At 46.3% G+C, this 13,483-nt stretch overlaps 1 protein-coding gene and 1 long non-coding RNA gene across 2 annotated transcripts in view; one reads left to right on the forward strand and one right to left on the reverse strand.

Moving 5' to 3' along the window:
* Positions 1-13,483, reverse strand: part of Gucy1b2 (guanylate cyclase 1, soluble, beta 2) — an 83,357-nt gene that overhangs the window by 6,231 nt on the left and 63,643 nt on the right. The gene's annotated exons all lie outside the window — the stretch shown is intronic.
* Positions 5-13,446, forward strand: Gm46457. Its single transcript, XR_001781281.2, has 3 exons — positions 5-1,221; positions 3,706-5,791; positions 13,290-13,446. It is a non-coding gene; the product is annotated as a predicted gene, 46457 (long non-coding RNA).

The raw sequence follows: 13,483 nt of genomic DNA on the forward strand, positions 1-13,483 counted from the left end.
AAGAAAGAAAGAAAGAAAGAAAGAAAGAAAGAAAGAAAGAAAGAAAGAGAGAGAAAGAGAGAAAGAAATGACCATGAACCCTAAGAGGCTCTTGGCACCTTGGTGGCTGAGAAATGAATCTGTCTCTCCAATCCAACACTACAGAACCAACGCTACAACTCAGTCAGAAGACTGCCTGCCTCACATGCAGGAGGCCCTAGGTTTGATCCCCCACAGCACCCCAGAAACCTGTAATCCCAGCATTGGAGGGGGGTACCTAGGGGATGGAAGCAAGAGAATTAGATTTTCAAGGTCACTCTCAGTTGCTCACAGAGTTAGAGGCCAGCCTGGGATGCATATGATCCTGCTCCAGAAATAAAGTCAATGTGTAAATCTAGAAGTAGGCTGTGCTTCCAGGAGGGGGCTGCTCCTGAGAGTCTCTGTGTGAGCGGGGCTGTTATGGTGACTCATTGTTCCGCACACAAGGATGACTTAGAATCTAACTTTTCTGCCTTGTACAGTCCCAAGCACTGTGGTTGCAGGTGAGGGCTTATTTTGGCCCAAGGCACTGGCCACCAGTAGAGTGCTGCTACAGTCAATACTGTCCTTGGAGCAGATCATTCCTGTCAGCACCTCAGCTCAGATAGGCCCTATTGTTCTCTTTTCCTCCAAAGACTCATCATGGGAGCCTTCTGGGTGGTCCTCATGGTCCTGAAGTATGATGCTGTCCCAGTTGTGACTGGCCTGTTGGTGTGATTGTTTCTGCCACAAGCTCTACCTACCAAGCATCTCTCTGCTTCTGTAGCGACCTCCCCTCTCTCTTACTCTTTCACATTAGACACTGGTGACAACGCACAAGGCATCCCTAGGAATCCTGTCTTAGTTGTGCCCCAGATTCACATTCAACTAGCCTCTGAAGTTTAAAGACCAGACACTTCTCAGTACACCTGTCTGCATCTTCACAACTTGGTTTGTTTGTTCAAAATACAAGAAACACATGTACACCTCCCACCAAAGGGGAGCTAGAGCAAAAGCAAACCCCACCCCCAGTGGCACCACCCAGGCCCCTGAATGGCGATTGTCTTCTTCCCAGGACAGATCCTTGCCTTAGTCTTCAGCATCTCACCGCCGTCAGCAAGCTCTAGGGCTGCTGTTTGTACAGTGAATTTCATGGAATCGCATCAGTACATTAAGAACCAAAATCCAAATGCCGTTTGCTTCTCGTTTAGGAAAAACTCACAGGTAAACTAAAGCAGGTCAACAGGTCTGTAGCCTGATCCCGTAAGCAAGCTCTTCCCCTGCACAGCACTCTCCAGGAGACAGCTGTTCCTGGCTGTGTGCTCTGCCTGCCTGCCTGCCTGCCTGCCTGCCTGCCTGCCTGCCTGCCTGCCTGCCTGCCTGCCTGCCTGCCCAGACCCCGAGACCTGTTTCAGAGCTTCCCCATGGTGCTGGCTAAGCACTCACCATGCATCAGAGGAGACAGATAAAGAGTCTCCCTCTGCCAAATTGCGGAGGGCTTTTAGATAAGGAGCATGCTCAGAGCTGCGGTGTGTGTGTGGGGGGGGGGGGAGGCAGGGGGCCCCAAGGTTGAGACGATGAATGGGGACAATTTCTAGAGGTCCACACAGAAATGGCTTCAAAAGTGTGGCCGCTGCATTCCCTTTGCTTGCTCAGTAACACCCACTCTTAGCAACCACAGCCTATGGGAGAATCATGAGCAAAAGATTCTGCTTCACTTAGGGGACTTGGTGGTTGTTGTAGTAGTGGTTGTGTATGTGTGTCTATGTATAGGCGTGTGTGTCTGTGTGGGGGGTGTGTATGTGTGAGTCTATGTATTAGTGTCTATGTGTGTACGTGTGTGTGTATGTCTGAGTGTGTGTGGTTTGTGTGTCTATGTTTTGTGTGTGTGCATGCATCTGTGTGTGTGTGAGTGTGTGTGTGTGTGTGCACTCTTCTGCATGTGTGAATGTTGGATGGAGGCCAGCGTTCAGTGCTCGTTCTCACCTTGCCACCGTGTCTGAGACACGTCCGTTACTGTGTAAGTCAACCAGCTGGCGCTGACCTTCTAGAGAGCCTCCTGTCTCTGTTTCCTACATGTGCCTGCTGTCCAGCTTTTACACGGGTTCTGATGATCCAAACTCAGGACATCGGGCTCAACGCTTTACTTACTGTGCCAACTCCCCAGTCCATGTAAGACATTTAAAAGAAGTTATTGAGGAAAGGATCTAAATTGGAAGGAAAATTGTTCGGGAGAAGTTATTTTTAACGTTTTGTAGTGAAAGTATAGCCAGCATGTTTCCCTCTCTTACTCCCCCTCATTTGACAGTGTTTTATATATACATGTGTAACTCATATCAAAATAGCTGAGCGTTTCTGTTGATTTCTTCATAGCATTAATTCCCTGAGAAGTCTTGCTCAGGATCTTTAGTTTTACTTGTGTCTGTTAGTAATTTTCTTAGAGAACCATGCCACACATACTTCATTGTTTTATGGTTCCTAGTCAAGTGTGTGTCTAGCAAATGCTATCAGCAAATAGGGGTCTTCTAGACCTGCACCTGAACATCCTTAGAGGCCCTGGGTGTGATTCCTCAACCCTCTTTCTCAATCAGAAATGTAGCATTGGCTTAAATTGTGTCAATGTGTAAGTAGAGGCTGGGATTAATTTTGCTCTGAGGTTTTCTCGGTTTTATAATGAATCTTAGCTGTCCTAGGGCACATGACAGCCAAGCTGAGAGCCACTGCTCCTGTCTACAATACAACTACCTCAGGAGAGCTTGGGAAAGAACTCTCACCTTTGCTGTCGGCAAATTCCCAACAGATAGTGAGTAGATGGCTTCAGGAACCAGGCTCCCAAGGCTGCAGACGGCTTTCTCTAGGGAGTTTCATGGGGCTGAGTTAGAGCATGTTGTTTCTACACCATTTGAAGCTATCTGGGCCACTTCTAGAAGCAAATAAAATTCTATAATCCTAATTTATACTGCTCTTGCTCTCATAGTTTGCAGGACTTGATATAATAAGGAACTTCAGTATCACTGATGTTCCAGGAAATCAGGCTCGCAAGAGACCGAGCTACACGGGGGGGGGGGGGGGGGGGAGCTAGAGAGGGTAGTTCATCAGACCAAGCTGCACGGTGGAGGGGATGGGCTGGGGGCTGGGGGTTGGGGGGGGGGAGAGCTGGAGAGGTTGGTTCATCAGACTAGACGACCCAGCTGAGCTAATACTCTGCAGAGAGACAAGCCCAGAATTACAGATTCACAGAGACCACTTTCACTGTTGCACACTCTTGGATTCACACTGTGGTCATAACTACATAAGCATTGTGGTTTAAATGACAGTGACCTGCATAGCATAAGTGCTTATATTTGAAAGCTTAGTCACCAGGGAATAGATCTCTTTGAAAGGATTAGAAGGGTTAGGAGGTGTGGCCTTGTTGGAGGAGGTGTGTCAGTGGGGGTTGGACTTTGAGGTTTCAAAAGCCCATCCCAGTCTTTCCTCCCTCTCCCCCTCGCCCTTCCTCTCTCCCTCTCCCTCTGTATGTGTGTGTGTGTGCATGCATGCTTGTATGTCTTCGTCCCCCTCTCCTGCCTGCTGATCTGGATGTAGAACTCTCAGCTCCTTCTCCAGCACCATGCCTGCCTGCACGCTGCCATGCTTCTCAGCATGATGATAATGGACTGAATCTCTGAAACTGTAAGTAGACCCCAATTTAATGCTTTCTTTTCTAAGAGTCACTGCGGTCATGGTGTCTCTTTACAACAGTCAAACACTGACTAAGACAACAAGGAAACCTGTAGGTGAGTTGCCCCAAACTACACTGCACACTACCACACCTGGCTCTTCTATGGCTGTTGGGAACTGAACTCGGGTCCTGATGCTTACACACGAAGCCTTTCTTACTAAGCCAGACCCCGGCCTCTTCTTTTCACTTCTTAAAAGTTTCTGTTTTCTGGTTTCAGAGCTCATAGTCACTAGGGCAATCAGGCACACTGTCTCAACAGCTCAAGAAGACTAGGGTAACTAGCACAAGCAGGTGGCCTCAAGGCCACCCCCATTGGGTGTGAGTGCACAGCACACCTCTTCAGGGAGAGCCATCTTAGCAATGGCTTACATCCCATGTTGTTACATCCATGCTCCCTTGGCAATACCCACTTGGCTTTCATGGGGTGTGGAGTTAATTTATTCAACAGGGGAGCCGGCTCTTCCATCTGTTCGCCATCTCCCCAGGTTTCTCTGAGTGTGAGATAGATGGTCAAGGACTAATTGGCAGAGCTGTGATCTCTCTGCTATGTAGCACCCAGCATGGGGACTCAGGAGATTGGCCGTGTGTGTGTGTGTGTGTGTGTATGTGTGTGTGTGTGTGTGTGTGTGTGTGTGTGTGTGTGTGTGTGTGTGTGTGTATGTGTGTGTGTGTGTGTTTGGCAGCAGTCATCCATCGACAGCTGAGGGAAATTAGGCTATCGGTGCCTTCTTTGAGCTAGGCAACATGGATGGAAATGTAGCCTTCCAAACACAACAGAAAAAAAAAAAAAAAGGCAGGGTAACACAAAGCTGTCAGTTGGAGATCAGATTCTCTGAGGAGAAGGTGGGCCTAGCTGGAACAAATGGGACTCACTGAGTGACACCTAAGTCAGGGCCACATTAATCTATGCTTCAGTCTACTTACTGTTCCCTCAGCACAGGAAGCAGCAGAAAACCAGGAGGCAAATGGCTTGAGCCTTGCCTCCCACGCCCTACCCCTCTCTCTCTGGGTACTCTTTTCTTTCCTCTGCCTGGTGTATATCCTGAACACACCATTCAATTCCAGTTGAACTTGTAGTTAGATCAGACCAATAGTTGGCTAACTTGCCAACAGGGACATAGCCCAGTAGGCTGGAAGTTCTCTAGAGGCCTTGAGGTTGGACAGGTCTAGGCAAGGCCCTTGGAAGTCAGGAGGTTTCTTTCACCCAAGTGCAAAGAAAGGTGTGTCATCATTAAAGCCACACGTTGCTTTTTACTGTTAGCAGGGGACATAGGACTAATGACTGACTGGAAGCTGGTCCCTTTGCTGCCCATCTCCTAGTTAGTGCTCTCCACACAGGCGCTGTTGCAAAGGCTCAGGAGAGCACCTCTGGTACCTTGCTCCCTCCACTAACAGTTGCAAGACCAAGAAAGTCTGAAGACAAAAGTGCTTCCCAGCAACGATTCTTCAGAAGAGTGTCTTACTATTTCTAAACAAAAGGTTTCTGTACCATTGAGCCATCAACAAATGGCCACAACCCAGCATCTCTTCAAACTGGGAACCAACGAGCCTTCTGGTTCCTTGCTTTGCTTTTTGGGGGAGGAGGAAGAAGTCATTTGGTTGTTTGGTTAGTTGGTTTGATTTGGTTTGGTTTGGGGTTGGTTGGTTTGGTTTGGTTTGGTTTGGTTTGGTTTGGTTTGGTTTGGTTTGGTTTTGCAAAGTCTTACCAAATAGCCAAGTAGCCCAAGCTAGCCCTATGCTTGTGGCGGGCCTTACCTCAGTTTTCACAGAGCTGAGATCGCAGGTTCCTGCCACCATGCCTGGTGTGCAGCTTTATTTTGAGGAGAGCATCTGCATAAAGATTCTCTGGGCCCTCAAAGACTGCTCTAGTTTTTAAATTAGTAATTTGCCTGGAACTATTGCTTTCACATTTCAGGAAATGAATACCCTCCCACTTAAAGTTCGATTCTTTTTTTTTCCACCGTTCTGAGCTGCCTGAGTGCTGGTCTTACGGCCTGGATTCAGTCACCATGTGTGAGTGTGGCATGGATCCATTTAATGAGTGAAGTCATGATTGGAGGCTGAGTCAGAACTGTGAGTATTAAAAAGGCTTGGCTTAAAATAATTACTGTGAGGATGTTATAGCGGTCGAGGGCACAGAGGCCAGGAGCACTTGAGAGGCTGCCATGGATTTCAGCTGGAATGAACCTACACACTTATGTATGCTGACCAATGAATGAGTCTACACGAGAGAGGCCAGGGTTTTCATTCTTGTTCCGCCATCTTGAATAGGTTTTTTGTTTTTGTTTTTGTTTTCTGTGAGGAACTGATAGTGTTTTCATCTCCCAGGGATACTGGGACATATAAAGTTCACTCTTAGCACACAGCCAAGCATCTATCATTTTCCAAGGCTATTAATTCTCTGTCTATCTCAAGGCCCCCAGCTTTTCCCAAAGCCAAGTACTACAAGCCAAAATCCCACCATCCCTGATTCATTTCTATGAGCTCAGTCCTGAGTTGTCTTGTGCAAATTCTTTGTTAAGGATTCTGTGGGCAAACTCCTCCATGGTGGGAGCGGGCAGGGAATCCCACAAAAAACAAACCTTAAGACTCGCACCAATGACAAATGAGACAATACCTTGGACACTTCAAACATCCTGCAATGCCTCACTGTGACCACACACTTTAAAAACGATCTCCCTTTAGCTCTCTAGAAACCCCTATGAAAAGTCTGAAATCTTTACGTCCTTGATTCTTATGTACACACAGAGGTAAAAAGTACCCAGCAGACAGTGTGCCCATCTCACTTACTGTTAGAAAATGCTTTCTCTTGCCTCCAAAAAAGTCTTTACTTTTTTCTTCCTTGAAATGACCCAATATAATAGGACTTAAAAAATTTTTTTATTTCATTTTCAACAAGTCTGGAAAATAAAATCACAAGATCGATTGAGTTTATCTTAAACTAAATATTCATAGTCACAACCCTGCCTAGCAACAGGCATCTCCTTTATGAGCCAGGGTTTTGAAAGGGAGTTTTAGCTGTATTTCCCCAAGACCAATGAGAAGATGCCACCAGGATATTTGAAATGCAAAAAGTGAAAAACTAAAAATTCACACGAGAAAATAAGGATGAATCTTCAGGGAAAAAGTTTAAAACAAGAATGACTAAAATTATCTTTGCAATCCCAGGTAGTGAAATTCACTATTTTGGTTACAAAGTTTAAGAGCATGGTGTTGATATCCACTGGCGTCCACTGAAAGAGAAAATCAATTTTCTTCTGCAGAGTGTCATTGAATACCAACCACATTCTAGAGAAGGTCCCATGTCCATACAAAATGGACTCCATATTTTTGTGTGTCTAGTTTGGTTGGTTGGTTTTGTTTGTGTGTGTGTGTGTGTGTGTGTGTGGTTTTTTTTTTTTTTTTTTTTTTTTGAAGGTTGGGGATATTTTTCTTCCTGGTTTTATGTTTTAGTTTGATTTTCAGTTTCAGTGTGTGTTTGCGTGCGCGCGCTCGTGTGTGGACACAGAGGACTTTTGGAAACTGGTTCCCCCCTTCTACTATGTTGGCCCTGGAAATCAAACTCAGGTTATCAGACTTGACACCCAGGGCCTTTACCTGCTGACCTAAGTCACCAACCTTCATAATAACCCTAATAGTAACCCTAATAAAATAAACACATAACATACAAGGAAGTGGATGGCTTGAACAGAGGAAAAAAATAATTCCAAGTCATAATGTATTTTTCCTCTCATAGTGATCCCAGTTCCAGGGATCTATTGACCCATCACAGTATGTAGTGGCAAAAGTTTATTCATATAAACTGCTTGAAGTTATTATGCAAGACTGCAGTCTACAGAGTTCATTAATGAGGAGCTAAATCCTGATGTGTCAGAAAAATGTCTTCAAGTTGTCTAAATTATATCATTTGCTACCTTAAATTCAGTGGCTAGAACCACAGTGCATAATTCTCTTCTCGCTCTGTAGGCTGATTAGGCTTAGCTGGGAGTTCCCAGGTAGAATTTATGTGTGGTTATAACCATGTTGGCTGGGCTAGAGTCCTCTGGAGGCTCTCCCCCTTTGTTTCTGAGTATTTCATGTTGGCCCCACTACAAAAGTAGCTAGAAACTGGCTAGGGGTCTCTCACCATGAGTTCTCTAACCTTGTACTTCTAGATGGTTAGACTTTGTGTGTTGGGTGTGTGGAAGGGGATGTTACACATGTGGATGTGTGGTCGATGTACATGTGTGTGGGGCCATAGGCCAGAGGAGGGTGTTGGGTGCTCTAATGAGTCATTCTCCACCTGGAGCTAGGCTGGGAGGTAAATCAGAAGAAGGTGGAAGGAACACAAAAAAACCAGCTAGAATGCCACAATAATAGCCCTAAGGATACAGTAGTGGCACACACACCTTGGTTGTAACCAACAACTCTCTAAGTTGGATTTAAGACCCACTCAACAGGAGGGAAGCCATGCCTGGTAGTGGTAACCTAGCTAACTACTCAGTGCTAGCGAAATCTTGGTTCTTGGAGGAAACTCTACAACCACTAATTTACTAAACCAGCATGATTCAAAACAACAATCTATAGACATATGTATACTTACAGGTAAGTTAGTGTTGCTATACTCCTTATCAGGGACATTTCTCTTTGCAACAGATGGAGCCCACTAAAAAACCCCATAAATCAGAATTCTGGAGCCAAATCGCAAAGGATGCATCTATAAAACACTCCCCACCTACAGCTCAGGGAACACTGCAGAAGCTGGGGTGGAAAGACTGTAAGAGCCAGAGGAACAGGGAGTTTTCTGTGAGACTGTGTTTCCTAGTAACATAAGAAGCCACACCCATAAAGTCTTACCAACATACCTGCCCAAATGAGAGCCCAACAAGTTATAGTATATAGGGGCATCATCCCTGAGGCCTAGTAAGACACTAAGAATATTTTAAAACAGGTGATGCTGGCATCGTACAATAATGCCTTGAGATGGGCACATTCAGTCGAGATGGGAAAGGTACACGTGCAGTGTCCAGCTTCCCATCACTAATGACACTGACAATGGTGAGGCTCTGAATGGCCTCCACTGTCTCTCTACTTAGCACAGAGGAAAACACATGAGGACGGGGAGATTATGACTGCATACTGTTTATTTACCACTTGCAAATCTGTTTTGTTCCTAATGTGTCCAGTTTTGGTAGATTTATACAATGTCTCTAAAACAGGGCTTCACAGTCTTTCAAAATTGGCATTTGTAGCTTTGCAAAGGGAGTAAGAGCCCTGCGTAAACCTGCTTAATTTGTTTATCATATGCTGAGTTTAAAAATTACTTTTGGGATAGAGTGGGGGGTGAATATGACCAAGACATATTTTATACATGTATGAAATTCTCAAAGGATAAATACAAATATTGTATTTTTAGAATCATTTTTTCTGAGAGTTACAGAATCCCCTATATTTTTCTGTTCTAAACTGCCACAGCTGTGCATAATCTAAAACCACAGCTCAGGGATCTGGGGGAGACTCCAGGGTCTGCTGGAGTCAAAGGGTCAAAAAACCTCTAAGTATTTGCTCCACAGCCAACAGGAGCCCTGACTAGACCTGGGGACACCGTAGCCTGTGGTAAACTATAAATGTATGCTGGAACACTTAAAGCTGGGACTTCATGTTTCAGTCTCTTTTAATAGCTGGACGTCTCCAGTGAAAAATCACACTGTAACTTTTCTTTAGGTCTCTCCTGTTCTGTTCTTGACAGCACATATCTGACTGGAGCTGCTGTGTCAGGAGTACAGTCTCTGCTTCCAACACAGAGACGGCTCTAGCCAATGGCTGAGAGCTAAGATCAGAGTTGGGGTAGGGTGGGTCTGAAGGCCAAGTCCTAGGTCTGTACCTCAGTTTCCTGTCTGCGCAGTGTGGCTAAAAACCATACCTGTGTAATGCTCAAAGGACTTCAGCTGGGTACCACAATGGTCCTGCTATATATGTGAACCCAAGTTCCTGGGTAGATGCTGATGGCTTAGATAGGCCACTAAGATCTAAGAGAGTGCCATCATTAGACCCCACTGAATGCAGACATGGAACTGCTGTCATTTCCTCCTCACCTCACATCAAGTTGAACCCCTGAGGGGAAAGAATTCAGAATCCTCTGAAAATTTTCGGACTGCACCATGCAGAAACTCAGAGCAGTTTCTCTTTGGGAGACAGAGTCTCTCAAGCCACCTTTAAAGAATGATTCAGCCAGTTGGTTGACATATCATTATCACATTTTGAAGTTAACACAGCCCCAGAGTCTATGAATGCTCACCCCACAGTTAATTATTCTTGAGTTTTTCTGTGCTCTCAAAACATATTCTACTTATGTAATGATCCCTCGGGGGAGCACCAGGTGCCTTTGTCCCACAGACAGGGCCAGCTGTGTAAAACCTCTGCATCTGTCAGGTTTCTCTATGTGGCACATAATTGCCTGATTTCCATCTGAAAGTGCAGCACTGACATTAAAGCCACATAGAACCCACCATTGATAACAATGGCTTCCCGACACCTAGAAGAAGCATGGGGGGTGGGGGGGCAAATAAACATGCTCCCCAAATGAGCGCTTGCCTTCACAGGGGCTGGGTCTGAATGTACAGCTGCAGATGAAGAGAACAAACCAAGAGGAATAAAGGAAATGAAAGCTACAGATTAGCATTCGGCTGTCTCAGCCAGATGGTCTTCTGGGGAGAGCGGTCCTCCGCTTGCTTTCTTCAGTCTCCAGGCTAGCACACAGCACCCACTCTCTGCAGGGGCAGCAGTGATCTCACCCCTCAGCCAGGCAACCCAGTGAATCACTCACTCTTTCTTTCTCACACAACTGTGAGCCAATGAAAACTTGAAAGTGAAAGAAAGACTAAGAAGGGATTGGGGGGTGGGGGGGCGGGGAAGCCAGGCATCTGTGATGAATGAAAAAGTCTTAGCCTAGGAGAGGGCTAAGATACCAAGACTGAGGGAAGTGTCGGGAAGCATCAGCTAAGGAAGAAGAGAGCCACTGAAAGAGAAAGCTGTAGACACCCCTCCTCCTCAGCGCCCAGAAGCATTGCCTCCAGCATCCAGGATTGCCATGGTATTCAGGACCTTGGGGTCCTGGCTTTTACAAGCTTGGGCTTGAGGTCTGTGCTCCCAAGGTAAAGAAAGCAGTGGCCTCTTCTCAACTTATTTAGAAACTGTCGCCTCCCTCCATGGCTAGACGCCAATGAGTCTGCCAGTCATTGGTCTGAGGACCAGCCATCTGCCACCATCTGGATAGACCGTGCCTGGGCCAGGTGCCCTGAAATGGAAGAAGCTAGGTGGGGCAGAGGCAAGGGAGGGGGAGGGGCAGGAGCAAGGCAGGGTTATGGGGTAAACTGAGCCTGCAAAGCTGTAGTTGTAGAGGGCAGTTCCCTGGAATGCTCTACTCTGAAAAGGGCTCTACCGACAGTCACCACCAAGCCAAGTGTTCACTGCTCATGAGCAAGCCTCGTATTTGAGTGGCAGCCCAGGTCTGCTGCTGGCCATGAGACAGACCACCAGATGGTGTGTGCCAGGGCATAGATGTTCTATGAGCTAATCGATCCAGTAGGAGTTAATACATCTAACTTGGGTCCAAGGGCCTCAATTCACAGAAGATTCCAGAACAAGTGAAGGTGCATTTTGAGGTTTTAGAGGCCCTGTGAGCAAGCACTTTAGCAGCTCGCCAAACTTCCCAAGTGTGGTGGTTTGGATGAGAATGGTCAACCTTCCCCACTGTGATGGACTCTGAGCTCTCTGGAACTGTAAGCACAAATAAAACCTTCCTTCTATGAGTTGCCTCATAGAAGTAACAGAAGTAGCATAAGTAACATAGCAATAGAAAAGTAACAAACACTTCCGAATACCAGGAGATTGTCTGTAGCAGTGTTTAATAGAATAAATGTCAGCTGCAGGGTGGTACCTATCACAGGATTGTCTTTCTTTTACAGCTGGAAATGATTATTTAAATCAAAATAAATGTGGAACAAAAATTGTCCTTGTTTTTGGCCTGGACTATGGTACCTGTCGCACAATTCTGACAGTTCTAAATATAATGTTCAATGAAGTAGCATATTGTACTGTGACCCCAGCCAAACAAGCTTGCAACAAAATAATCCAAGATCCCGGGCTCTGGTGTTTCTCCTTCCAAACTTAACTGAAAAGGCTTCCCACCAAATGACCAATTTGGTCTTGGTCTCCCAGGTAATGCCACGTCCTCAGAGTGGTCGTTCTAGCTAGGGCTTTCACTCAAGACATGGCTAGAGAGTTTCAAAGGAAAGTAGATGGAGACAGCAATGAGCTATGAATTCTGCTGTCTTTCCTTCCCCTCACTTAAACAGGGAGATGCCACACTTAGGATCAGGTTTTTGTTTGTTTGTTTGTTTGTTTGTTTTGTTTTGTTTTGTTTTTCGAGACAGGGTTTCTCTGTGTAGCCCTGGCTGTCCTGGAACTCACTCTGTAGACCAGGCTGGCCTCGAACTCAGAAATCTGCCTGCCTCTGCCTCCCAAGTGCTAGGATTAAAGGCATGCGCCACCACGCCCGGCTTAGGATCAGTTTTTAAATGCCCCAAAAGGCAGGTTATCTGATTATCCCTAACATTGTTGACTTGATGGCACTTCCAACATAGAGTGGGGATTCCAACGTGACTCTGTATGTCTCCTGGGTCCACTCCTCCAAACTGCCCTCTCTCTCTTTCTCTCTCTCTCCTTCTCTCTCCCTCTCTCTCCCTCTCTCTCTCTCTCTCTCTGGTGTAACCAAGAGTCAGGCTGTTTCCCAGCAGTACGGACTCAGACTGTTAACTCTGCCGTGCTCCCATTTCCTGGTCCATCAAGATGAATCTAGATGGGCTGTCAAACAGGGTTATCTCTAGTAATTAGGGTGCAAGCAACATCTGCATGCAGGGCCAGTGCCTGGTGCGCAGTTGATGCATACATAGTGTTACCAACCACTGCTACCATGAGCACTGTTGTCATCTTAACTTCATGGAATTCTCACAAAGCCTGTTAAGTTGGACTGGGGGAGAGACTTAGTGTGGGTAAAATTCTTGTTGTGGGTATAGGGACCATGTGAAATCAGGACGCCTGTAACTCCAGTTTGGGAGCTGAGACAGGTGGATGCTGGAAGGGGTACCTGACCAGTGTAGCCAAACCAGCAAACTCCAGATTCAGTGAGAGATCTTGCCTCAGAACATGAAGTGGGAAGTGATAGGGGGAGACACACAAAGTCAAGACCTGAGCACAACTGCACATGTCCCCCGCCACGTCCAGGACCTGGGTGTTGGGCAGGACTTGGCCTTGGCTCTATTCTTTCCCAAATCTGCCCTTTGGCTGTTTTCAGTTTGTTTTGTTTTGTTTGTTTGTTTGTTTTTCTTTTCATTTTACTTTTCAGAAAAAGATCTCCTGGGAAATGTGGCTTTCGTTCTGTTGCTTTCCAGAATTCCCAGGACTGGGAAGGGAAAATGGCTACATTTCACGCTGCTGGCCCAGTGCCTTCCACAGCACAGCTGTCATAGGGGTACCATAAACCACAGGGTCTGGGTCTCTAACCCCTCCTTCTCTCTCCTCCCACTACCAGTTAAACGGCACACTGGAGCCCAAAGTCAGGGTGTCCTGTGAAAGTGGACCCAGGGCACCTCTCCAGAGGCAAGGGTTGGGAAGTGGTGGAGCTGAGAGCAAGCAAACAGAAACAGACCCACCGGCAAAGCCGACATCTAGAACAAACACAGCCCAAGTCAGCTGAAGATTGGCCATGAACCATCACTGCAAAGC

This window comes from Mus musculus, chromosome 14 (assembly GCF_000001635.26).
Source record: "Mus musculus strain C57BL/6J chromosome 14, GRCm38.p6 C57BL/6J".
Classification (NCBI taxonomy): Eukaryota; Metazoa; Chordata; class Mammalia; order Rodentia; family Muridae; genus Mus; species Mus musculus.